At 41.9% G+C, this 16,303-nt stretch overlaps 1 pseudogene; it reads left to right on the top strand.

Moving 5' to 3' along the window:
* Positions 1–1,347: 1,347 nt before the first annotated feature.
* On the top strand, positions 1,348–3,202 carry LOC104677973 (annotated as a pseudogene).
* The last annotated feature ends 13,101 nt before the right edge of the window (positions 3,203–16,303 follow it).

Below are 16,303 nucleotides of genomic sequence, written 5' to 3'. Positions count from 1 at the left end.
TTCAACAATCTTTTTAAAAAAATTATTAGAGACAGGGTCTCACTCTGTTGCCCAAGCTGGAGTGAAGAGGCATGATCATAGCTCACTGCAGCTTCAGACACCTGAGCTCAAGCGATCCTTCCAACTCAGCCTCCTGAGTAGCTGGGACTACTGGCCGTGCCACCACACCTGGCTTTGACAATTTTTAAAGTAATACAATCATTTAGCCAACAAATACTGATAGAGTGGCTACTCTGGGTAGGTATTATTGTAGACACTAGAGACAACACAGAGAAACACAGACAAATAAAAAAGCAAGCAAATAAACAACTGCAGAGAGTGATGTGAGTGCTGTAAAGGAACTCAAACAAGGTGCTGTCACTGCAAATGACTGAGTAAAAGGAAAGGCCAATTTCTCTAGGGGTGGTAGGGAGGTCCCAGGAGGCCTCCCGCAGCAGATGTTATTTCAGCCAAGTCCTCAATAATCAGGAGGCAGGCCTGCAAAAATGTGAGGGCTGAGAATCTTGGGGAAAATAAGCAAGAACAAAGGCCCTAAGGTGGGAACAAGTCTGATATGTCGGAAACAGCAAGTAGGCCATGGTGCTGGAGCCCAGTGGGGCTGGATGATGAGTGGGAGGAATGAGGTCACAGAGCAAGGCAAGCAGTCAGAAAGCACAGGGCCTGGTAGGCCGTGGGGAAGGGCATTACTCAGGGAAGTGACAGGATCTTTTTGGCAATAACATGATTGCCATTTTTAAAATATCACTGTGGCTGTTGAGGACAGACTATAGGAAAGTCAAAAATGAAAGCAAGGAGGTCAGTTAAGAGGCATTCTCCATATTCCAAACAAGAGATGATGGAGACTAGGGTGAGGATGATAGAGGTAAGAGAGAAATTGATACATGTGGGATATATTCAGGAGGTAGAGCCCATGATAGTCGCCAATAGATTGGACCAAAGAGGAGATGAGGGACCTGGAGGAATCACAGATGATTCCCCGGGTTTCTGGCCTAAGCAATGGCATAAAAATTGTGCCATTTACTGGAATGGGAAAGAAGATAACTGTTCTTAGAACTACAATGAAAAGAGGTTATAAAGTACAGTGGCTCATGCCTGTAATCTCAGCTCTTCAGGAGGCCGAAGCAGGAGGATCATTTGAGGCCACGAGTTTGAAGCTGCAGTGAGCTATGACGGTGCCACTGCACTCCAGCCTGAGCAATGGAACAAGACCGTGTTTCTAAATAAAATAAAATAAAAAGATGAAAAGAGGTTAGGGAAACCTCTGTCCTAGGGAAAGCAAGATCCTGAGACACAGACAATGAGCAAAGGGGAGACTTTCTCCCTCCATTCTTCCTGCTCTGTCAACCGATGGCGTAAGTCCTGCCTCATAAGAGCCTGGCCCAGCCCCAACCCCAGACTTTCTTCTCCTCCTGATGTTAGAACTCTGCTCTGCTCTTTCTCGCCCCTTTCTCCCTTGCAGGGTTGTGGTAAGGACTAAAGAATATAAATAGAATGCCTAGAAGAGTTTCAAGTATATAATAAATTCTTGTTAATTTTTTTCTTTCTTCTGTTTGTTCTTTGTTATTAGATAAAACGTTTTCATGGATAAAATTTAATACACTTTGTCAACTGAAAATAAAAAGATTCCATAAATTCCAATCATTCACTGTTAAATTTCTATGCTGAGTTCTCTTTCCCATCTTGCAAGATAGTGGGTGAAAAGGCTGAGAAGCCAGATCCTAAAGAGAAGAAACCAGAAGCCGGCCGGGCGCGGTGGCTCAAGCCTGTAATCCCAGCACTTTGGGAGGCCGAGACGGGCGGATCACGAGGTCAGGAGATCGAGACCATCCTGGCTAACACGGTGAAACCCCGTCTCTACTAAAAATACAAAAAACTAGCCGGGCGAGGTGGCGGGCGCCTGTAGTCCCAGCTACTCAGGAGGCTGAGGCAGGAGAATGGCGTGAACCCGGGAGGCGGAGCTTGCAGTGAGCCGAGATTGCGCCACTGCACTCCAGTCTGGGCGACAGAGTGAGATTCCGCCTCAAAAAAAAAAAAAAAAGAAAAAGAAACCAGAAGCCAAGAAGGCTCATGCTGGTGGCAAGGTAAAAAGGGGTAACCTCAAGACTAAAAAGCGCAGGAAGGAGAAGCCCCATTGCAGCTGAAATCCTGTCCTGGTCAGAGGAATTGGCAGGTATTCCCGATCAGCTGTATTCCAAAGCCCATGTACAAGAGGAAGCACTCAGCTGCTGAATCCAAGGTTGGAAAGAAAAAGGAAAAGGTTTTTGCAACTGTTACAAAACCAGTTGGTGGTGACAAGAACAGGGATACCGGGTGGTTAAACATCACAAAATGCCTAGATATTATCCTACTGAAGATGTGCCTCAAAAGCTGTTGAGCCACGGCAAAAAACCCTTCAGTCAGCACATGAAAAAACTGTGAGCCAGCATCATCCCTGGGACCATTCTGATCACCCTCACTGGGCGCCACAGAGGCAAGAGGGTGGTTTTCCTGAAGCAGCTGGCTAGTGGCTTGTTACTTGTGACTGAACCTCTGGTCCTCAACCAAGATCCTCTACAAAGAACACGCCAGAAATCTGTCACTGCTACCTCAACCAAAATTGGTATCAGCACTGTAAAAATCCCAAAACATCTTACTGACGCTTACTTCAAGAAGCAGCAGCTGCGGAAGCCCAGAAACAGGAAGGTGAGACCTTCAACACAGAAAAAGAGAAATACAAGATTCCAGAGCAGTGCCAAATCGATCAGAAAGCTGTGGACTCATAAATTTTACCAAAAATCAAAGCTTTTCCTCAGCTTGGGGGCTACCTGCGATCTGTGTTTGCCCTGACAAATGGAATTTGTTCTCACAAGCCAGGCACGGTAGTTCACGCCTATAGTTCCAGCACTTCAGGAGGCGGAGGCAGGTAGATCGCTGGAGCTCAGGAGTTCAAGGCCAGCCTGGGCAACATGGCAAAACAGCATCTCTACTAAAAACACAAAAAAGAAAATTAGCCAGGTGTGGTGATGCACGGCTGTGGTCCCAGCTACTGGGAAGGCTGAGGTGGGAGGATCAGTTGACCCAGGAGGCAGAAGTTGCAGTGAACCAAGATCACACCACTGCACTTCAGCCTGGGCAACAGAGTGAGACCCTGTCTCAAAAAAAAAAAGAAAAGAAAAGAAAAAGAAGAAAAAAAGAAATTTATCCTCACAAACTGGTGTTCTGAATTTCTTAAGAACCTAAGTAAATAACTGATTTTAAAAATTATATTCCAAACTATTTTTCGTTAAAAAAAAATTACAGCACGCAGGCCGGGTGTGGTGGTTCATGCCTGTAATCCCAGCACTTTGGGAGGCTGAGGCAGGTGGATCATTTGAGGTTAGGAGTTCGAAACAAGCCTGGCCAAGGTGGGTGAAACCCCATCTCTACTAAAAATACAAAAATTAGGGCCAGGCATGGTGGCTTACGCCTATAATCCCAGCACTTTTGGAGGGACAGGCAGGCAGGCAGATCACAAGGTCAGGAGATCAAGACCATCCTGGCCAAGATGATGAAACCCCGTCTCTACTAAAAATACAAAAAAAATAGCCAGGCATGGCAGCACATGCCTGTAATCCCAGCAGGAGAATTGCTTGAACCAGGGAGGTGGGGGCTACAGTGAGCCGAGATCGCGCCTCTGCACTCCAGCCTGGGCGACAGAGCAAGACTCCATCTCAAAGAAAAACAAAAAAACTTCAGCATGCAATTCACCTGGGGTTTAGATAACCAGTTCATTTTTTTCTCAAGATCTGCCTCTTCTATGCTATCTCTCTTTTATTCTGCATAGTCTCCTGGATGAACTCAGAGACATCCATGGTTTCAGTTTTCATCTCTCCGCTTTCCCTTTCCTGAGCAGCACACCTGTAAAGCCCACTCTACTGGAGATCTCCACTAGAGTGTCTCCTGAGAGCTTCAAACACCAACCTAACGAAAACAAAATGTATCTCCTACAGGCCCAAGGCAATTCTTTTCCCGTTCTCTCTGACGACAGCATGTACCCCATGGCCCAAGCCCACAATCTAAAAGTCATCCTAGGCTCCTCCCTTTCATTCACTCGCATCGTTTTTCCCAAGCTACGCTGTGATTTCTACTTCTTCCATGACTCCTGAGTCAGAGCCGCATCATCTACTCCACCTTCACTTCCTTAAGTCATGTGCTTTGTCACACCTGGATTACTGGGAGAGCTTTTCACATGACAGATGGAGATAAAAAATAAGCAGAAAAACAGCCTTTAGGGAACACATACGATGCAGGGAGAAGAAATCTATTTTGTATCCTCACAGATAAGAAAAACTAAGCAATTATGAATAAAACAGGTTACCTTTTACAAAGGAGAAGGGCAAGTATTCAGAGAAAAAAATAAAAATATAGTAGCAGGAAAGAAAAACTTATTGTGGTTGGAGGACAAAACTGAAAGGATCTCCCACAAATTGCAGCAAAAGGCAAAGGGATAAAAAACAAGAGAGAAAAGATAAAAAATTAGAAGGCCAGTGCAGTACATGAATAGTAGTACTTCTTCTAGAAAGTGTAGGGAAAACAAAAAGATAGAAATACTTACAAATTAATTTTTAAGATAATTCCCTAGAAGTGAGGGGCATGAGTTTCTAGACTGCAAGGGTTTGAAGCATGTCAGGTATAATGGATAATGGTAAGAGTAGCTAACACGAACAGTATTAGGGCTTCCTCTGTGCCAGGCACTGTTCTAACTGCTTTAATATATTTAACTCATTTCCTTATCAAAACCATCATTATCCACCTTTTACACGTGTAGAAATTAAAGCTGAGAAAAATTGAATAACCTGTCCAAGACAATACAGTCAGTAAGTGATAAAACTGGCATTCAACTGCAGCTGGCCCGTGCTGTACACTGAGTGCTCTAAATCACTGTACTACACTGGATGTGAATAGACTTACACCGTGATTCCCATCAGGATACTGGGATCTAGGCGAAGATGCCATAAGCTTCCAGGGAGTAAAAGCAGGTCTCAAGGAAGGATCCAGAGTAAAAATGACTTCGGAATGCTGACAATAATAAAACTAAAAATAAATGAACGGGCTGGGCACGGTGGCTCACACCTATAATCCCAGCATTTTGGGAGGCCAAGGCAGGCTGATCACCTGTGGTCAGGAGTTCAAGATCAGCATCGCTATAATGCTATCTCTACTAAAAATATAAAAATTAGCCAGGCATGATAGCACGTGCCTATAATCCCAGCTACTAGGTATGCTGAGGCAGGAGAATAGCTTGAACCCAGAAGGTGGAGGTTGCAGTGAGCTGATACTGGGCCACTGCACTCCAGGCCTGGGTGACAGAGCGAGACTCCGTCTCAGAAAAAAAAAAAAAGGAAATGAACAAAGCCTTCAAAATTTTGTAGGAACATTATTTACAACCTACAATGCTATACCTAGCCAAGCTATCAATGACATCTTGAGAGTAAAATAAAGACTCTAGACAAGAAGAACTCAAAAAATTTTCCTCCCATGTACCGTATCTCAAGTAACTACTGGAGAGGATGCTGCACCAAAATAAAGCAACAAACCAAGAAAGAAGATGATCACACAAGAAACAGGGGCATCTGCACAGAAGAGAGTGAAGCGAATCCCCAGGAGGATAATGTCAAAATCACAGACGGAGAGTTTGCTCTGAGTATGAAAATAAACAGTCCAGGTTAGAGCAGGACAAGACTTCTTACGGGCCTTCTTGGGAAGGTGAAATAATAAAATACATCAGAACGTTTTGAGAGGACTAACAACTGGCAAGGAGCATGGGGTTAACAAATAAATATTTCATGATAAATGCATGGAAAACTAAGCAATTACTAAATCTAATTACTAAATTTCTAAATCCTGCAAAAAGCAAGTAACAGGGAAGGAAAATTAATCATAGTTTACTACATAGATCAGTTCTGAAATGTTCATGTACTGCTGTGGTATGAATGTTTATGTCCCCCAAATATTGCATGTTGAAATCCTAATTGCCAGGGTAATTATATTAAGAGCTTTTCGGAAGGTGATTAGGTCACAAAGATGGAGCCCTCATGAATGGGACTAATGAATGCCCTTATAAAAGAAGCTCCTCGGAGCTAGCTGGTCGCTTCCACCATGTAAAGACACAGCTAGGGAATTGCGTACTCAAGAAACAGCTCCCGTCTTCACATACATTCCTATCCTCGTGGATAGGAACTATCTATGAGGAACAGGTCTTCTCCAGGCAGCTGCTGACTCCTTGATCTTGGACTTTCTAGTCTCCATAACTGCAAACAATAAATTTCTGTTGTGTATAAACTACCCAGTTTATGGTATTTTGTTTCATCAGCCCATATGGACTAAGACACATAGTCACAATAATGTTAACATTTAATACTGATCTAAGACAAATTATAATATAATCTAATGATACATTTAGAGGGAATAGAAAATGTTCTACATCTGTGGTAAGGTTAAGAAAAAAATAGGCCATGCGCGGTGGCTCACACCTGTAATCCCAGCATTTTGGGAGACTGAGGCGGATGAATGACTTGAGGTCAAGAATTTGAGACCAGCCTGGCCAACATGGTGAAACCCGATCTCTACCAAAACTACAAAAACTAGCCGGGCGTGGTGGCACGTGCCTGTAATCCCACCTACTAGGGAGGCTGAGGCAGGAGACTCACTTGAATTCGGGAGGCAGAGGTTGCAGTGAGCCAAGATTATGCCATTGCACTCCAGCCTGGGCAACAAAGTGAGACTCCATCTCAAGAAAAAAAAAAAGAAAAGAAAAGAAAACGTTATCATCTATATTGGGAAGTCAATAGATTGTGCCTAGAAAGAAAAAAAAAAGAAGTAGTAATACCAATGTGTTATTTCAAGTTTTCGAGTTATGGAGGTACATAACAAAATAGGTAAAAGAGGTGAAATTAGTTGACTCTGCAGTAGAAATGAGTGGTAGTGGCATAGAAAACTATTATTTTATTTATTTATTTTTTATTTGTTTTTTTCTTGAGACAGAGTCTCAGTGGCGCGGTCTCGGCTCACTGCAACCCCCACCTCCCTGGTTCAAGCAATTCCCCTGCTTCCACCTCCCGAGTAGTTGGGATTACAGATGCACGACACCATGCCTAGCTAATTTTTTTTTTTTTTTGCATTTTTAGTAGAGACAGGGTTTCACCATGTTGGCCGGACTGGTCTCGAACTCCTGACCTCAGGCGATCCACCCACCTCAGCCTCCCAAAGTGTTGGGATTACAGGCATGAGCCACCATGCCCGGCCTATTTTATTTTAAGACAGGGTCTTTCTCTATTGCCCAGGCTGGAGTACAGTGGTGCAATCATAGCTCACTGTAACCTCAAATTCCTGAGCACTCAAGGGATTTTCCCAAGTGGCTGGGACTACAGTCATGTGTCACCACATCTGGCTGATTTTTTCTTTTTTTTTTTTTTTGGCTTTTATAGAGATGGGGTTTCAGTCTTTTTTTCAGACTGGTCTTGAACTCTTGGCCTCAATAAATTCTCCCACCTCAGCCTCCAAAAGTGCTGGGATTACAGGCATAAGCCACCATGCCCAGCTTGGGAACTACTGTTTTAAAAAACAAATCTTTATTTAAAATACATTTATAGAAGCCGGGCAAAGTAGCTCACACATGTAATCCCAGCACTTTGGGAAGCCAAGGCGAGTGGATCACCTGAAGTCAGGAGTTCAAAACCAGACTGGCCAACATGGCAAAACCCTGTCTCTACTAAAAATACAAAAATTAGCCAGGCGTGGTGGCGTGCACCTGTAGTCCCAGCTACTTAGGAGGCTGAGGCATGAGAATCACTTGAACCCAAGAGGCGGAGGTTGCAGTGAGCTGACATTGCACCACTGCACTCCACCCTGGGCAACAGAGTGAGACTCAGTCTCAAAAAAATAAATAAATAAAAATAATATAAAATAAAATACATTTATAACTGGTAATGTTTAAAAAGAGAAACAAACTGAGTTCCACTGAAATTAAGAGATTTTCTCATGGATATACAACTAATTGGGGCAGGGAAGACTCTAGAACCCAGATCTACTAAAACCTAGAGTTTTCTCTATATTACTATCTTATCTAAATGTGATTTTTAAGAAATTAAAACTAACAGCAACAATGCCAGATATATTGTGCAGTAGATTTGTGGGCTTTAGATTTTAAAGTATTTACAGTTTTCAAATAAAGTATTGGAAGTATTATTCCTGGGACTAGATGGATTAGTGACAGTGACCTTAAAGGAAAGAGTACAGGCCACTCAGTGGGATGTGAACTACAAAAATAAACATACAGCATGAATCTTGTCACAGTCCAAAACATATATTGATACAGCTGCAGATAGCTAATTTTTTTAAAGAAAATTGAATTGGTTTTGATTTCCAAAGAAATGAAAACACACTAAATTTCTGCTAAAGGCTATCTTTGGTTGTGTAATCATAAAATGGTCTGTTTCCACATTTTAACTAGTTAACAATCCAGCTGTAATATTTATGATACTTGCTGAGATGGAGGAAAATCAGTCAAAATGTCAGAAAGAACAAATAGGAGAGGACAGGTGTGTAAAGGAAGTGGGAAGAAAGAGTAGAGTGGGTAATCTCGTGAAAGCTCCAACTCCCAGACTTTCAGCCAAGAAATTTTGGGAGTGTTTCTGGTTGGCAGATCAGAGTCTTACACAGAGCACATTGGAATTTTATGAGGCAAATTTGGACTAGGAATGTGGATGTTCCACCTTCTCAAGTCACGCAACCAAGGCTATATACAGAGCCTGGGTTCTCGACAATTTTTTCCAGGGCTGAGGATCACTAAATCAAGTGAGTCACTCACATCGAAACTCCTGAAACAAAATGCTCTTCATTTGTGCCATATGTCACAGATGGAAGAAAGTATCGGGATAATTCAGATAATGGCTTCTAAATATGTTTAAGCAGCAACCACCAAACACAACTCCCTAATCTGAGGTTAAACTATGGGCCTACATGGATTATAACCCCCAGGAATGTTTTGACTGGTCTGCACATTTATAACATCTGTATGTAGATATAAATCTACATTTATAAAATCTGTATTTCTATAATTACAGATGTACTGATATGTTATCTAGAATTTACTTCAAAATAACCCAATAGTGGGGACTGGGGTGTGGAAAGTGAGTGAGTATAAGTGAAATAAAATTGGCCGTGAGTTGATAAGTGCTGGAGCAAGGTGATAGAGATGTAGAGATTCATTTTCTTATTCTTACTACTCTTGCATGTTTGAAATTTTCCACAATAAGGAGTTGCTTGTGTTCTTTTTTTCATCTTTATTTTCAGATTATCTAAAAAAATTGGAAGATCTTCCCCTTGGGAAAATCAAACTGGAAGATTATCCCCTCGATGCCACTCTAGCATGACACTGACAGGCTGGAGCTGAGCAGCTGCTGCCCCTTTGGAGAAGGTGCATGCTCTCCCCTTCTCCAGTCTCTGCACTCCCTGTATGGCTTCACTGGACCATCTTGCTCATTTATGCTACCGACTTAATACTGGAATGAATAGGTTTGTAACCTCAAACTTATCCATAACCCCCAAATCCCAGAGTGATAGCAATGTATCAAAAATTGTATATTTGGCCGGGCGCGGTGGCTCAAGCCTGTAATCCCAGCACTTTGGGAGGCCGAGACGGGCGGATCACGAGGTCAGGAGATCAAGACCATCCTGGCTAACACGGTGAAACCCCCGTCTCTACTAAAAAATACAAAAAACTAGCCGGGCGAGGTGGCGGGCGCCTGTAGTCCCAGCTAATGTAGTCCCAGCTACTCGGGAGGCTGAGGCAGGGGAATGGCGTAAACCCGGGAGGTGGAGCTTGCAGTGAGCTGAGAACCGGCCACTGCACTCCAGCCTGGGCGACAGAGCCTGACTCCGTCTCACAAAAAAAAAAAAAAAAAAAAAATTGTATATTTGCAGAGTGATATCAGTATGGTGGCAGAATAGGAAGCCTCAGATCCTCATTCCCCAAGGAAGACAGTGACTTAACAATATACAAACCGAACTGCTTTTGTAAGAACTCCAGAAACAAGAGGTTGCAGCACCTCAGCAAGTGCATTGAAATGGGTAGGAAAATTCATGGCATTTGACCTGCCCTAGCCATTCCTTCTCCCATGCACAAGGTGGCACAATCAGGAGAAAAATTCTAACCCCACTTTTTCCTCAGGAGTGAAAGAGATGAATGCACTGTGTATCCAACATTCTGGTTTTTCAGTGATGCTGCTCAAGGACTTGGTTCTATCTTACCTGACTTGGAACAGTGACCAGAACAGCAGTGTGGATGCCAGGTTGGGGGTCCATTGAGAACAAAGGCAAGCTCCACAGTTTGTTACAACACTAGAGGGAGTGTAGTACCACAGACAGACACCAGGAAAAGCAAAAGATGATGAGCTCCAGTGAAGAAGCAAGCAAACCTTTTTTAACCGAGAAATTATACACACAAGCCCAGAGAAGATGCATTCCCAGAAAGGTCTGAGAGGTCCCCATACACTCTAGCCAGGCTGACTGGTGAAGACCCTCCCCTGCTTATTAAGCCAATGTTTAAAGAGTGGGAGAGGTAGCTGTTTTTTATTTGGCTTTGGGGGTTTTGGTTCTTTTGTTTTCTGTTTTTAGTTGTTTTTTTTGTTTTTTGAATGCCTGAATCTCAACAAAAGGTCACAAGGCCTACAAAGAAACAGGAAAACATGGCCCGATCAAAGTAACAAAATAAATTTCCAGAAACCAACCCCCAAAGAAACGCAGGCCTATGATTTACCTGACAAAGGATTCAAACTAAACATCTTAAAGATGCTAAGTGAGCTAATAGAGAAGATAAACAACTAAACAAAATCAGGAAAATGATACATGTACAAAATGAGAATATCAACAAAGTCACAGAAACCATTTTTCTAAATCTGGAGCAGAAGAATACAATAACTGAATTTTAAAATTCACTAGAGGAGTTCAATAGCACACTGAATCAAGCAGAAAAAAATAGAGTCAGTGAATTTGAAGTCAGATCACTTAAAATTATTGAGTCAGACAAGCAAAAAGAAAGAATGAAGAAGAGTGAAGAAAGCCAAAAATACTTCTAGAACACCATCAAACAGACCAATATACGCATGATGGGAGACCCAGAAGGAAAAGGGAGAAAGGAATAGCAAGCCTACTTGAAGAGATTAATGGCCAAATCTTCCCAAATTTGAGGAAGAAAATGAACATACAAATTCAAGCAGCTCAACAAATTCCAACTAGGATAAACCAAAGTGACCCAAACCAAAACACATTATCAAACTGTCAAATGTCAAAGACAAAGAGAGAATCTTGAAAGCAGCAAGAGAAAAGTGACTCATCTCATACTAGGGAGATCTTATTAAACTATAAGCAGTTTGTTTTGTTTCTTTTTTCTTTTTAATTTTGAGATAAGTTCTTGCTCTGTCACCCAAGCTGGAGTGCAATGGCATGATCATAGCTCACCGCAGCCTTGAACTCCTGGGCTCAAGCAATCCTCCTGCCTCAGCCTCTGGAGTAACTGTGACTACAGGCACATACTACCATGCCTGGATAATTTTCTTTTTATTTTTTGCAGAGACGAGGTCTCAGTATATTGCTCAAACTGTTCTAAACTCCTGGTCTCAAGTAATCCTCCCACCTTGGCCTCCCAAAGTTCTGGGATTACAGGCGTGAACCACCGAGCCCAGCCTACCAGCAGATTTTTGAGCAGAAGCCCTGCAGGTCAGGGCCAGGTGTGGTGGCTCACACCAATACTCCTAGCACCTTGGGAGGCCAAGGCGAGCGGATCACTTGAGGTCAGGAGTTTGAGACCAGCCTGGCCAACATGGTGAAACCCCGTCTCTACCAAAAATACAAAAATTAGCCAGTCATGGTGGTGCTACTCGGGAGCATGAGGCAGGAGAATTGCTTGAGCCCAGGAGGCAGAGGTTGCAATAAGCCAAGATTGCGCCACTGCACCCCAGCCTGGGTGATGAAGCGAGACTCCGTCTCAAGTAAAAGAAACCCTCCAGGCCAGAAGGGAGTGAAGTAATATATTCAAAGTGCTAAAATGGAAAAAGCTGCCAACCAACAACAGTATGTCTGGCAAAACTGTCCTTCAAAATTTTAAAAAAATTAAAACTTTCCCAGATAAACAAAAGCTGAGGAGGTTCATTACCACGAGGCCTTCCCCCTTCAAGAAATACTAAAGAGACTCCTTCAAGTTGAAACAAAAAGACACTAGACAGCAACACAAAACCATAGAAAAATATAAAACTCTCTGGTAAAGGTAAATATGTAGATAAAATATAGAATTAAGCCGAGTGCAGTGGCTCACACCTGTAGTCCTAGCACTTTGGGAGGCCAAGGCAGGCAGATCACCTGAGGTCAGGAGTTCAAGACAAGCCTGGTCAACATGGCAAAATCCTGTCTCTACTAAAATTAGCTGGGCATGGCGGCGCATGCCTATAATCCCAGCTACTCAGGAAGCTGAGGCAGGAAAATTGCATGAACCCAAGAGGTGGAGGCTGCAGTGAGCCGAGATCACACCACTTGACTCCAGCCTGGGCAACAGAGTGAGATTCTGTCTCAAAAAAATAAAAATAATTGTATCTACATATATATATATATATATATATATATATATATATATATATATAATTCTATAGTATTGTAAGTAGTGTAATGCTGTTGTGTAGATCACTTTTAAGTTTGGCATAGAATCTAAAAAACAAAAGCATAAAAAATAACTATAAATTATGTTAATGAATACACAATATAGAAAGATGTAATTTCTAACATCAATACCAAAGTGGGGAAAAGTGGAGAGGTAAAGAACTAGAATTTTTGTATGCCACTGAAGTTGAATTGTTACCAGTTTTAATTAAATTGTTATAACTTTAAAATGTTTTATGTAAAAATGGTATATTTGTTCATTCTGACCTTTGTATTGAACTGTTTTAGTCCCATATTCAGTCATATCATGGCTATCTCCTGATTTTAAAAAAGTATCCTATCATACAAAGAATACCAAAAAGAATTAGCCATGCACAGTGGGACCATAAGCAGCTATAGTCCCAAGTAGCTGGGATTGCTTGAGTTTAGGAGTTCAAAGTTGAAGTGAGCAATGATCATACTACTGCACCCCAGCCTGGGCAACAGAGCCAGACCCTGTCTCTAAAAAATATTTTTAATTAAAAAAATAAAAAAAAGATCACTCTTCCTAAAAAAATAAAAATAAAAAATAAAAAATAAGAAAGCAACTATCAACTGCATTCTATTATGGATCTTTCACCATCTGATTTTTTTTTTTTTTTTTTTTCTGAGAAGGAGTTTCACTCTTGTTTCCCAGGCTGGAGTACAATGGTGTGATCTCAGCTCACTGCAACCTCCACCTCCTGGGTTCAAGCGATTCTCCTCCTACCTCAGCCTCCTAACTAGCTGGGATTACAGGTGCATGCCACCATGCCTGGCTAATTTTTTTTAGTAGAGATGGGGTTTCACTATGTTGGCCAGGTTGGTCTTGAACTCCTGACCTCAGGTGATCCACCCGTCTCAGCCTCCCAAAGTACTGGGATTATAGGCGTGAACCACCATGCCCAGCCCTGAAAATTTTCCATCAATGAATGTCTATTGAGTAACTATATAAGTTAGGCATTGGAACACTAACATAAGAAAGCATTCCTTTCCTGCTGTTAGGGCATTTCAAGAGAGAGAGACATATACACATATTACTCAATTTTGCAATGTAATTTTACTTCAATATGTGCAGTTTTCAGAGGTTCAGAAACATCTGCCTAAAATCATCATTAACAGAATCTTAAAGCTAGAAGCAGGACTCTTCTCTCCAGAAAATCATGAAGAACTAAAGCTTTCTCAAATTCCATCTTTTCTCAAGGAACATTAAAATATTTTGTTCTGGCAAACTTTTTACAAACAGATACATGTTTCATTCATTTTCAACGTTATGAAAAAGAATATGTGATCTGAGAGATCAAAACAGATGCCTCTTTATCAACTAAGATGGTCCATAAGGTTAAGGAAATAAAACTTACTATAGCGTCAAGGGCTCAGGGCTCAGTTGGCATGACAACTTTCTAAATTCTTACCCCTGGAAGAAAAACCACACTCTTGCTAAACTCCATACCAACAGGAGCTATCATAGCCCTCCTGACCCTGATTTACATCCCAGACCACTGTAACTCTGATTCAACAGAGGACCAGCCTTACACACCTTCTTTTATGAAGAGCAACTGCAGACCTTAAGCCAGTTTCTGCCAGCTTATAGAGGCTGCTCATGAACTGTCTTTGTGCCCTGTAGTTCACTTTTGACGTAGAGCCAAACTCCACCTTATTTTAATGCTAAAACCCCATCCCAAAGTGAACATGGGAAGTACATTACATATATGTTTGCCCATTGCACATGTGCTTGACTACCTTCATACATATGTATAGCTTTTCCCCCAAAACCTGCTGAATATGTATTACTTTATTGCGTCATACAGGCCCTGGGAGGCCTAAAACCCAGCCTGCGCTTTCCCTCTTTGAAGAAAGAGCACCTTCAGTCCACTCCAGAGACTCTCTTCCCAGTTCGCTAACTGACATCACCAGTAAAACTCTCCTTTCTACTATTTAGACATCTTGAAGGTCTTTTGGACAACAGATGGAAGCATATTACTTATACCCCCAATTAATGCCACTAACTGAAAGTGCCAGGTTGTAAAGTGAGGTATGACATGCTTAGGGCTCCATGGTGGCTCCAGAGGGCAGACCACAAAATGGTATCTATGCTCCTGGGTTACACAGTGGGGACATCAGGATGTGACATTTTTGCACACAAATTCTCCATGCTACTTTTAAGAGAAAGACATAAATGACAAGTTGATTATCAGGGATTATGACTTTTAAAGAGAAATGATCAGGATTTGTCATAGGTACAGCAGCTTTATTTTGAACTAAAAATTCAGGTCAGATGGTCTGGCAAGTAGTACATATATATTGTAAGAATAAAACCAAATTTTTTTAATTTCAAGACTTCTGGTCTGCACAAAGGTCAAGAGAGTCAGCCCAATATGATGTATCTTCTATACCTAGATTATAATGATAGTGATACTCACAGTAATGGCTAACACCAGAGTAATTCTCATTGTGTGCCTGGCAGTTTTCATTTAATCCTATGAAGTTGGTATACCTGTATTACCCCCATTTTACAAATGAGAAAACAAACAGAAACAAGGTAACTTATCCCAGCTCACATAGCAATAAGCAGCTGAGCTAGGATTTGAAGAAAGGCACCCAGGTCTAAAGTCTATACTCTTACACAGTATGCCACAGTGCCTTTCATAATGAAATGAAGCTAAGATACTAGAAGATCAGCCAGGCGCAGGTGGCTCACACCTGTAATCCCAGCACTTTGGGAGGCCAAGGTGGGCAGATCACTTGAGGTCAGAAGTTCAAGACCACCTTGGCCAACATGGTGAAATCCTGTCTCTACTAAAAAATACAAAAATTAGCTAGGTGTGGTGGTGCACGCCTATAGTCCCAGCCACTCGGGATACTGAGGCACGAGAATTGCTTGAACCCGGGAAGCAGAAGTTATAGTGAAACTTCCACTCCAGCCTGGGTGGGAAAAAAAAAATACCAGAAGATCCTAAAATGCCTACTGAATCATCTAAAAAACACTAAACTGTGCTCAAAAGTAACATTACTATCCAAGTATGCTTTATTAGTTCAAATGCTAGAAGAATTGGTTCATCCAAATCCAATACTTTCCAGTTAATCAATTCCCGATCCCCTAGTCACTCTGTGTTTTTCTCATAAGACCTTCTGTGTATTTTCATTTCACTTTCATTTTCACAACTATGTGTGTTCCATATGCTTCAGGGTCATTCCAGATAGAAAATAAGAAATTAGGCAGAAGGAAAAAGATTGACTTTTTTTGTTTTTGTTTTTTGAGACACGTTCTCACTCTGCCGCCCAAGTGGAGTGCAGTGGTATGATCACAGCTCAATGCAGCCTCAAACTCCTGGGCTCAAGGGATCCTCCCATCTCAGCCTCCCAAGTAGCTGGGACTACAGGCACAGCATCACGCTCAGCTAATTTTTTAATTTTTTGTAGAGACCAGGCTGGTCCCAAACTCCTGGACCCAAGCAAGTCTCCCACCTCAGCCTCCCAAAGTACTGAGATTATAGGCATGAGACATCACCTCCAGCCTGACAATTTTTCTAGGAGAACAAAAACAAAGTAAGTTCTACTTGCTACTTCAAAATACCACATGTGAATATTCAATGATGTTTCATTGAAACTGGAA

Source organism: Rhinopithecus roxellana, chromosome 2, assembly GCF_007565055.1.
Source record: "Rhinopithecus roxellana isolate Shanxi Qingling chromosome 2, ASM756505v1, whole genome shotgun sequence".
In the NCBI taxonomy this organism is placed as follows: domain Eukaryota; kingdom Metazoa; phylum Chordata; class Mammalia; order Primates; family Cercopithecidae; genus Rhinopithecus; species Rhinopithecus roxellana.
The sequence above is the reverse complement of the archived record's forward strand: the minus strand, read 5'-3'. Positions and strand labels throughout refer to the sequence as shown.